Source organism: Myotis daubentonii, chromosome 3 (assembly GCF_963259705.1).
Source record: "Myotis daubentonii chromosome 3, mMyoDau2.1, whole genome shotgun sequence".
Classification (NCBI taxonomy): Eukaryota; Metazoa; Chordata; class Mammalia; order Chiroptera; family Vespertilionidae; genus Myotis; species Myotis daubentonii.
Window position 1 is genome coordinate 172,572,239 of NC_081842.1, and position 9,767 is coordinate 172,582,005.

The following is a 9,767-nucleotide window of genomic DNA, read 5'->3' on the forward strand; positions in this document are numbered from 1 at the left end:
GCATGCTTTGAAACACTGACATTGACCAGATATGACAGGCTAGTCCTTTACTGGGGCAGACACATAGAAGATGATACATCAAAGAAGTAGAATTATTCTACATCCTTATAAGGTCTTAATAATATAACTACCAAGGAAGAAAGAGTGGCTACCCCTTAATATATATTTCCATCAGCTGATAATTACTCAGCTTAATTTTAAAAAATATTGATTATTCAAAATGTAAAAAGATTAGATATCCATTAGATAATTGCTCATCTTTAGTACATGATGTAAGGAAGTAGATCCTCAACACTTTAATGTTAAATGAATTAATTAATTAAAAATAGAAGGCATGTTCTAGTCTCAAGAAGCTTTTAGCAGTATACTGAAGGTAACAAAATTACGAACATCCTTCACAAATAGTTTCAAATAAGCATTTATTGATACCTAAGTACATGCTAGACACTAACATTCTAAGTACTTCTCTCTTTCAATTTTCACATTTCCATCAAGTAGTACTGTAATCATCCTTATTTTTACAGATGACTTGTCCCAGATCACAGAGCTAATAAGAAAGGCTGGAACACAAACCCAGGCTGTCTGACTCCAGAGCCCATGCTTCCAACCACCACGTTAGCTGCTGCATCATAGTCCCGTGGTTGTCGTTATTTCTGCAGTGTGTGAGCGAGTGTGTGTGTGAGTGTGTATGAGTGTGTGTGAGTGTGTGTGTGTGTATGTGCTTCAATTGGAGATGCAGAACTGTAACCTTCACTTGCAAAACAAATGCAAGTATTCTACACTATGTCCCCTCAAGATGTTTGCATCCCCTTATTTCTTTTGCTGTCCACTCACCTCTGTGTATCCACATTCTTTAAAATCAGCTTAAACCACATCTCTCTCACAGGATTCTATCTCTTGCTCAACTCTGATTACAGCAGAATTCAATTATTCTTTAATTGGTTGATCTTATTTTGTTTCCAAAAGTAGAGTGAAACTACATTGAGACGAAAAATAAGTATATTTTAAATTGTCACAATAACTAGCTTGTTAATTGATTAAGTTGGTTTGGATAATCAAGTTACCAAAGTAATAAAAGCAATACTGAGGCCAGGTATATGTGAATCTGCTATGGTACCTAACTTATCCACTGATTAAACTTCAAATTTTAGATTTTGACTGTATTATAAAATAAACGAACAGCTCTTTTTCGTCGCGCCTCAGAGGCTGTCGGCTGCTTCAGGATGAAGCTCAACCTCTCTTTCCCAGCCACTGGCTGCCAGAAACTCATTGAAGTGGACGATGAACGCAAACTCCGCACATTTTATGAGAAACGGATGGCCACAGAGGTTGCTGCGGACGCACTGGGTGAAGAATGGAAAAATTATGTGGTTTGAATCAGTGGCAGGAACGACAAACAAGGCTTCCCCATGACGCAGGGTGTCTTGGCCCATGACCGAGTCCGCCTGCTGCTGAGTAAGGGGCACTCCTGTTACAGACCGAGGAGGACCGGAGAGAGAAAGCGCAAATCTGTTCGGGGTTGCATTGTGGATGCCAACCTCAGTGTTCTCAACTTGGTCATTGTCAAAAAAGGGGAGAAAGATATTCCTGGTCTCACTGATACCACTGTGCCTCGTCGCCTGGGGCCCAAAAGAGCCAGCAGAATCCGCAAACTTTTTAATCTCTCTAAAGAAGATGATGTCCGCAAATATGTTGTGAGAAAACCTCTAAACAAAGAAGGCAAGAAACCTAGGACTAAAGCACCCAAGATTCAGCGACTTGTTACTCCACGTGTCCTGCAACACAAACACAGGCGTATTGCTCTGAAGAAACAACGTACTAAGAAAAACAAGGAAGAGGCCGCAGAATATGCTAAGCTTTTGGCAAGAGAATGAAGGAGGCCAAAGAGAAACGCCAGGAACAGATTGCGAAGAGACGTAGACTGTCCTCTCTGAGAGCTTCTACCTCTAAGTCTGAGTCCAGTCAAAATGAGATTTTGTAACTAACAAATAACTAACAAATAAAGGAGAGCAAATATCAAAAAAATAAAATAAAATAAACAAATAACTCGATGTACTGAGTCACACATATTCACACATGCAGGCATGTATGAACAGACCCAGAAATGGTCTTTCCATGAAAATGCAAGCCAACATAAGGCAAATGAATTATCTTTAACTTTTTTTAGTTTCACTGAAAATAAGCAAAGATGATATTGGATTCTGTCAGGCAGAAAGAAAACAAATTCATCAAGCTTTAAAGTGAGAGAATTCCCCAAGTCATTATAAGATTTGCATATCTAGCAATTCTAAATTCCTCATCTCAATGGTACAAATAGGATTTTTTTTTTTTAATTTATGAGCTAGCTGTTTAAGTTGGAGAAAGTTGAACTTTAAAACTATGGAGATTACCAAAGTAACAGCTATTCAACCTTGGCATGACTCAGTTTGGGGGTATGGTTAACCTTTGATAGGATTATGAATCCACTGGAGGCTTGCAGTTCCAGGAAGATGTCTAGTGAGCACCATGACGCCAAACCAAAGGAAACTTCTAAGAAATGAGCATGGCAGCCCACAATGCCAATCAGCATGCCTATCCTAGGGTGCCCCCACTACAGCAGAAGCCTGCCAGCGTGCAGCCTGCCAGTGTGTACTGGGAAGATTGTCCCTGTCTCTCCTCTGCCAGCTCTCAGTCAGATGCCGAGTGATCTGGCACCTCATTAAAAGAACAAATATTTTCAGCAGCAGCATGTGCCTTCCTTGGCTTTGATTCTAAGCACACTTGATATTACGGAGCATTTTATTTTTTGAAAAAGTTTATGATTTCACTTTGTTTTATATTTGTTAGCAATTGGCTTTGAGTTACCCAAAATGTATATAGTGAAGTGTGTAAAGCACAGAATAGGTAATAAATGTGCATAGCATTTCACAGTGCTTTACCAAGCACTTTCACATGAGTCTTATCTAATTTCTTTAATCCCATAAGGTATATAATTACTAGCCCCATTTTTCAGATGAGCAAATGAGGCTCAGAAAGGACAAATAGTTTGTCCAAGGTCAGATAACTAATAATTTGGTACAAATTAAGGACTCAAATTAAGACCTCAACTCCAAGTTCAGTATTCTTTCCACTCTTATGGCCTAAATTGAAATGAGCTTATTTGTATGTTAAGACATTTTGACCTTCAGTCTTCTCTATTAAAATTCAAACATTCCTATTATCTACTGCATTATTAGATTACTATTCTTATAAAATCTTTTTGAAAAACATTACATATATATGTGAGTACATGAAACAGAATTTATTCTTGTATTATTATGTATTAATTATTGGATTATTTTCCATACAAATAACTATAAACCTACTTTTGCCCTACCCTGTATATCTGTGCCATAACATCAACGATATTGCATGTTATTATATTTTAAAACGTGTGCTGACCTGGTAGGCAAAAATTGGTAGTTTAAAGTTGCTGTAATCAGTATTTTTAGACTATTTTTCAAGAGCAGAGATTGATATAAGAGTATGAGAGGACCAAATGGATCCCAGGAAATGGAACTGGGAAGGTAAAAAAAAAAGCTATGGCCATTGTGGGTTCTGTTGGTAATTACAAGCAAGAGAAAACAATTACCCTTTATAAGAATTAGCCATCACACGTGCTTTTTAAAAAGGGATGCTGTGAATTGGGCTCTCTGTGAAGCAGATACTGAGGCTGAGATCAGCGTCCCCGATAGTTATTAGGAAGCACTCTCAGGGTTCTCATTGTGGAAGTGACGACAAGGAAGCAGGTCAGGCAAGGGGAGAAGCTGAGCTTCAGTGCAACCCCAACAAAGGTCTCAATCAACCCTATGGCTCTCCCAAGTCGAGTTCAAGGACCAAGCCCTTTATATCCCCACGTTGACCAGTAGCTGTATGCAGGCTGCTCCAGGAAAGGGATAGGACCTTGGTGAGGGCAACTGACCGAGGGCAATTCGTGAGAGAGCTGACAGCCATTCATCAGTTCTGAAGGAGGGGTCTACATGGTGTATCCCAGCTCCCAGAGCACAAAGGAGAACACACTCAAAGGGTTTAATTTAAGAGCATTTAATGGAGGGACATTGTACAGAGGAATAGGCAGGGTTAAGAAAACTGGCAAAAAATGGTGAACCACCCAAAGATTAGCAGCAACAGAGGGAAATTGTTATCACCCCTAGGCCTGAAGGAGCCGGGGAGGAGGATAGTGCCACCAAAACCTAAGAACTGGAATCAAGAATAAAGGGCTACTTGACAGAGGCTAAAGGAATACAGCCTCTGCCAAAGCTATGATCTGGGAGGGAGGAAGAGGCAGCATACCTCAACTGTCTTCACCTTCCCTCTCTTCTTCTTCTACTGCCTTCCATAAGCCAAAATTAATGGGAACCTTACGAGCAAAAGAGTACCTATAATGGAGTCCCTGAGGTCAGCCTCCTTGAGTGGAGAGAAGAGCAGAAAATGGATCTGAAGGCACACAATGAGCACAGGCACGGAAATGTTTTGCTACTCAAACGATGACCACCTATTTAAACCTGACCTGATTCACTTTTGTCTAAATTCTGAGTCCTCACTGGTCAAAAGTCAGCAGATATGCTACCAGTGGCAGCCATCATTGGAAACTCCTTCTGTCCAGGTATTACAGAGACACCAAAGCAGCATAGCTTGAGCAATTGTCCACATTATTTCTTCCCTAGCCAGACTCTAATCTAGCCAATGAATACACAAGCAGTAAAGAGCCAGAAACATCCATATCACCTTCTCGTGTCTTGTAGTGATGGTGATGCATATTGGAGATATTTGGAGAAGGAGAAATACTAGTGATTTGGGGAAGGCAAGCCAACTGCAATCCCTTCTGTAATTCCATTTCAGAGTCCTTATATGAGGCCAGAAAGATAATAGCATTAACCCTATGCTGGTCTGTGCAAACAATGAGAATAGAAAGCAGACAGATGCAACAAATCTTCAATAATCTAGGGAGTAAGTAGTCCTTAAATCTACTTAGGAATATATATTACTAGAGGCCTGGTGCACAAAATTCCTGCACGGGTGGGGTCCCTAGGCCTGCCTAGCAGTCAGGGCCGATCTGGGGCAGGCTGATCAGGGCCAGGCCAGAGAGAAGGCGATGGTTGCCGGGCAGGGCACAGAAGGAACGGACACTGGATGCTGATGCAACCATCGTTGGCACCCTGCCACTGCGTGGTCCCCCACCTCCCCCCTTCTACTTTCCTTGCCAGGTGGGCAGAGGGCTGATTGGGGCCTGCTGGCCAGGGGAATGGACAGGGCACAGGAGGTTGGCTGCCTGCCCCAAGGAGGGAGCCAGCCCTTGGCCCCACTGGGAAAGGGGCCACATCCGCCGCCACCCATCCCTGGTTCCCTGTCCCAGCCTGGGGCCTGCTGGCCCAGGGGGAAGGGACCCCGGGAGGTTGGCCGGCCAGGGGGAGGGACTGTGGAAGGTTGGCTGGCTGGGGAGGGTGGCTATGGGAGCTCACTGACCACCAGGGGACAGCTCCTGCATTGAGCGTCTGTCCCCTGGTGGTCAGTGCACATCATAGCAACTGGTCATTCCAGTTGTTCAGGTCATTCCGGCTGCTTAGGCTTTTATATATAGAGATTCAATGTATAAGTGATCTTGAGCTAAAGGGCAATTGGACATTCTCTTTTCACTTTCTTTCCTATCCCTTGTACTCTAGCTAAAAGGCCCAGTGACTGTACCTGAAAAACAATTCCCTTTAAATCTTTCAATACTTTTATTCTTGTTTTTCCGGTGATCAAATGCCTACCTAATCAGATTCCAGACAACCTCCTACTTCTTTCAAAATGCAGCTCAAATCACATTCTTTCTCTGTAGTTTTTCACACTTCTGCTTCCTCCGGTCCAAATTCATCTGTTCTAGAATACTCTTTATACATACTAACTTTATATTATTTAGGTTTTGCATATGTTATTTATCAGTGAACTTATCTCTTCCCCCAAATAACATGTATTTGATATCGCTTTAAATCTCATTCATTAGCAGGTATTTAACATTTGTTAAGCAACTAAATGGCCCAGTAAAATTTCATATGAAATACCAGGGGGAATGAAAAATACTATACACCTGTGCCTGCTACAAAGAAGGAATGTGTTAGTGCTGGGCCTGTGTATCCTGGGACCCACTCTTCATCCAGTATATGTTTAGGTAAGTGGATAGAGTTCAGATAATACTTCATACATAATAACTCAACAAATCAGGATTCTCATTATTTAAGTATTTACTAAAAATTTTTGTACTGACTTCATAATTTTTGAAAATTTCTTTACTAAATGCATTAATTTGGAAACATTACACAGAAACATACTTCCAGGCTATCATTTCCAACCATGAAACTATTTCAAATTGTGTGAGTACAAATAACAATGATTAAATATTCTATATGTATACAATGTGTTATAAATTATAAAAATTTATTAATCAACAGCTTTAAGATGACATGTTTCAGGAGCCCTGATCACTAATAATTTAAATAATCCTATTTAATAAAAGGCTATCCTATATAATAAAAGGCCAATATGCAAATTGACTGAACGGCAGAACAACCAGCCATTATGACACACACTGACCACCATGGGGTAGATGCTCAAGGCAGGAGCTGCCCCCTGATGGTCAGCACACTACACAGGGGAAGTGCTGCTCAGCCAGAAGCCAGGCTGATGGCTGGCAAGCACAGCAGCAGTGGCAGGAGCCTCTTCTGCCTCCATGGAAGCACTAAGAATGTCCGACTGCTGGCTTAGGCCTGCTCGCTGTGGGTCATCAGTTGGACTTCCCCTGAGGGCTCCCAGACTGTTAGAGGGCACAGGCTGGGGAGGGACCCCCCGCCGAGTACATGAATTTCCTGCACAGGGTCTCTAGTTTATTAATAAGGACACTGAAGAGTCTGGCCCAACTACTAACACTCATATAAAACAATTTTTTATTATATTTTTATTGTTTTAGAGAGGAAGGGAGGAGAGAGAGAAACATCAATGATGAGAGAGAATCATTGATTGGCTGCCTTATGCATGCCCCTCACTGGGAACTGAGTCTGCAACATGGGGATGTGCCCTGACTGGGAATTGAAACTGGTGACCTCCTGTTTCATAGGTCAATGCTCAACCTATGAACCACAGCGGTAGGGCATATAAAACAATTTAATAGTAAATTTTTAAATGTCCCCTTTATTTTTCTAAATTAATAAACCTCAATCTAACAAGAAAATTTACACATGTGTATGTATGTATGTATGTATGTGTAATATATATGTAACTATTAATATTTATTTAAATAATCTTACAAAATGCTAAGTGTTTTTTCATTGTGTGCTGTGATATTCATAAGAAGCTTTATGATCTGAAACCATAAATACTGGCAACTTCTTAGAGACCCAGTTTTAGTTAATTGAATTTTTATAAAGATTGATAGCATTAAACTATGTAAAAATGTTTATGATAAAAAAACTTACACTGTATATGTACTGCTTATTAGTGGGGAAATCAGGATAAAAAGGATAAGAAAATTATGATAAATGATTCAGGTTGAAGGTGGAACTTTAGGATAGGCAATAAAACTTTTCATCCACATTGTTCTTTAAATCCTGAGAAATTCATCCTGCCCCTCCATCTTATATCATTTTTAACTACTTTGCACACGAAAATAAATAAACTGTGTATGATAAAGATCAGGATAAAATATAAAGAAAAAATTTATAGAGCATATCCTTGAATAAACCAAGGAAAAGAAAAATAATCAGAACTTGGCACAAATCTTCAGCTCCATTTATAAAGTATGTCAAGCCCCAGCACATATATGCAGAATTCAATGCTCCTATTAAATATAAGTCTTATGCATGAAAAAATTTCTTGGAAACAAAAAAGAAGTGTTCATGGTCAAATATTCAATTAAAAGAGTTCTTTTACATTAGATTTATAATTAATTCCCAAAATATAGAGTGTTCCCAAAAAAGTGTATACACACTTTAACAGCTCATAGCTTCATTGATGTTTCTTTCTTTTCAGATTTAACCCTTTGGAATTAATAATGAGTTAACAGTTTGTATACTTTTTGGAGGGACACCCTGTATTTTTCATGTCTTTTACATGTTTAAAAAAAAACAATTTAGGAAAGTTTTGTGATTACTATTATACTAATTGCTTCATACAACATAGTTAATTTTAAGAGACAAATACCTTTAACACTGGTTCTTGCCTTTTATCTCACACTTTGTAATTCACACATCACATTCTACCATATTAATCCTTTTTTTTTTTTTTAGGTTACTCTAATACTTAGAAAAACTCAGTGATCCCTACCTCATAAAGCTCAGATTTTTGCCTGGCTTTCTGGGACACAATTCCCTACCTTTCCTCCCAGTCATCTTTGCTGCCTCCAGCCCCACTGATCTAGTTACTTATCCTACACTCCTAGGTCCTACCTGGTTGCTCCTGCCATCTCTCTCTCCCTTTGAAGGGGAATCCCACATAAACACATGCTATGCCCACATGCAACTTCAAAGCCCAACAGAATCCCCGTCTTCCCAGCCAAAGTGAAAAGAACTTCCCCTTCAGAACTGTCAGCGCATTTGACCGGCATGTGCACCACTCATCCAGGGCCCAGCATTTTCTACTGGAATGGTTATTTTCCCATGTCCCCTCTGGAAGGTAAGCTCCGGAAGAGCAGGGCCTTTTTATCACAGCACCAGTACTTGGCATGCAGGAGGCCCAAGCCCTCAAGTTGTCTCATCTATACAGTGCAAAAACATAACATTTTCATTTTTCCCTCACGGGGATGTTGTCAGCATCACATGAAATGATATATGTGACAGCATTTTCTTTACTGGAAATGTGCTACACAAATACGTTTATTATACTTTTTATATTCTTCCACAATGCCACATATATAATTCTTTGCACATAGTGCTTTGCATACAGTGAGCATTCAATGAATTGTGCGGATTGCTGGTAGATGGAAAAAAATACCCACATCCTTTATCACTGCCATTCTGTCCTCCTTTGAAAATTGTGATGGCTAAATAGCTGCTTTTTTCCTCTTCCCTAGATATTAGGTGAATGGAGAATTACTTTGCCAATCTATACACTCAGTGCTGAGGATGACAAGGCTCCTGTGGTTCAGAATGATTAGTAAGTCTTTGATCTAAGTACTAAGTAAGGTACAGTTAAACCACCACCATTCCCTACTTCCCATTCTCACAGTGAGCCCAGCGTCAGCTGAAACACTGCCTTTCCTGAGAAGTATCCGGTCATGATTGCATTTTAAGGGCTGTACATTATTCAAGATGAGAATCTGTCTCTTGACTGTGTTTCATTATTTGTCATTAATTATTAACAATTATTCAATAAATTACACATTTAATTTCATTACTCATGAGCAGCACCATTCATTCTTTCATTACTCATAAACATAAGCTTTTTTTTCTGAAAATGATTTCAGACAAAGTCCTAAATAATTTGGCATGTAGGTGGCACGTTATTTAAAAAATTACATTTTTTGAAATACAACTAAACTTGGCAAAACTCTAAAACAAAACAAAACATGAGTTTGATAAACAAAATTGAAAAAATTGGATAATAAGTTATACATTATATATGCATACATGCATGGCCCATGGCCACAGACAATGGGGTGGTAAGAGCCTGGGGTGGGGGGTGGACAGAGTCAATGGGGAAAAAAGGACATATGTAATACTTTCAACAATAAAGAATCATTTAAAAAATAAGTTATACATTATATATGAAATTAATCA

The 9,767-nt window shown here is 39.6% G+C and overlaps 1 pseudogene; it reads left to right on the forward strand.

Annotated features, from left to right (window-relative positions):
• Positions 1-1,188: 1,188 nt before the first annotated feature.
• LOC132230972 (small ribosomal subunit protein eS6-like) lies at positions 1,189-2,015 on the forward strand (annotated as a pseudogene).
• Positions 2,016-9,767: the final 7,752 nt, after the last annotated feature.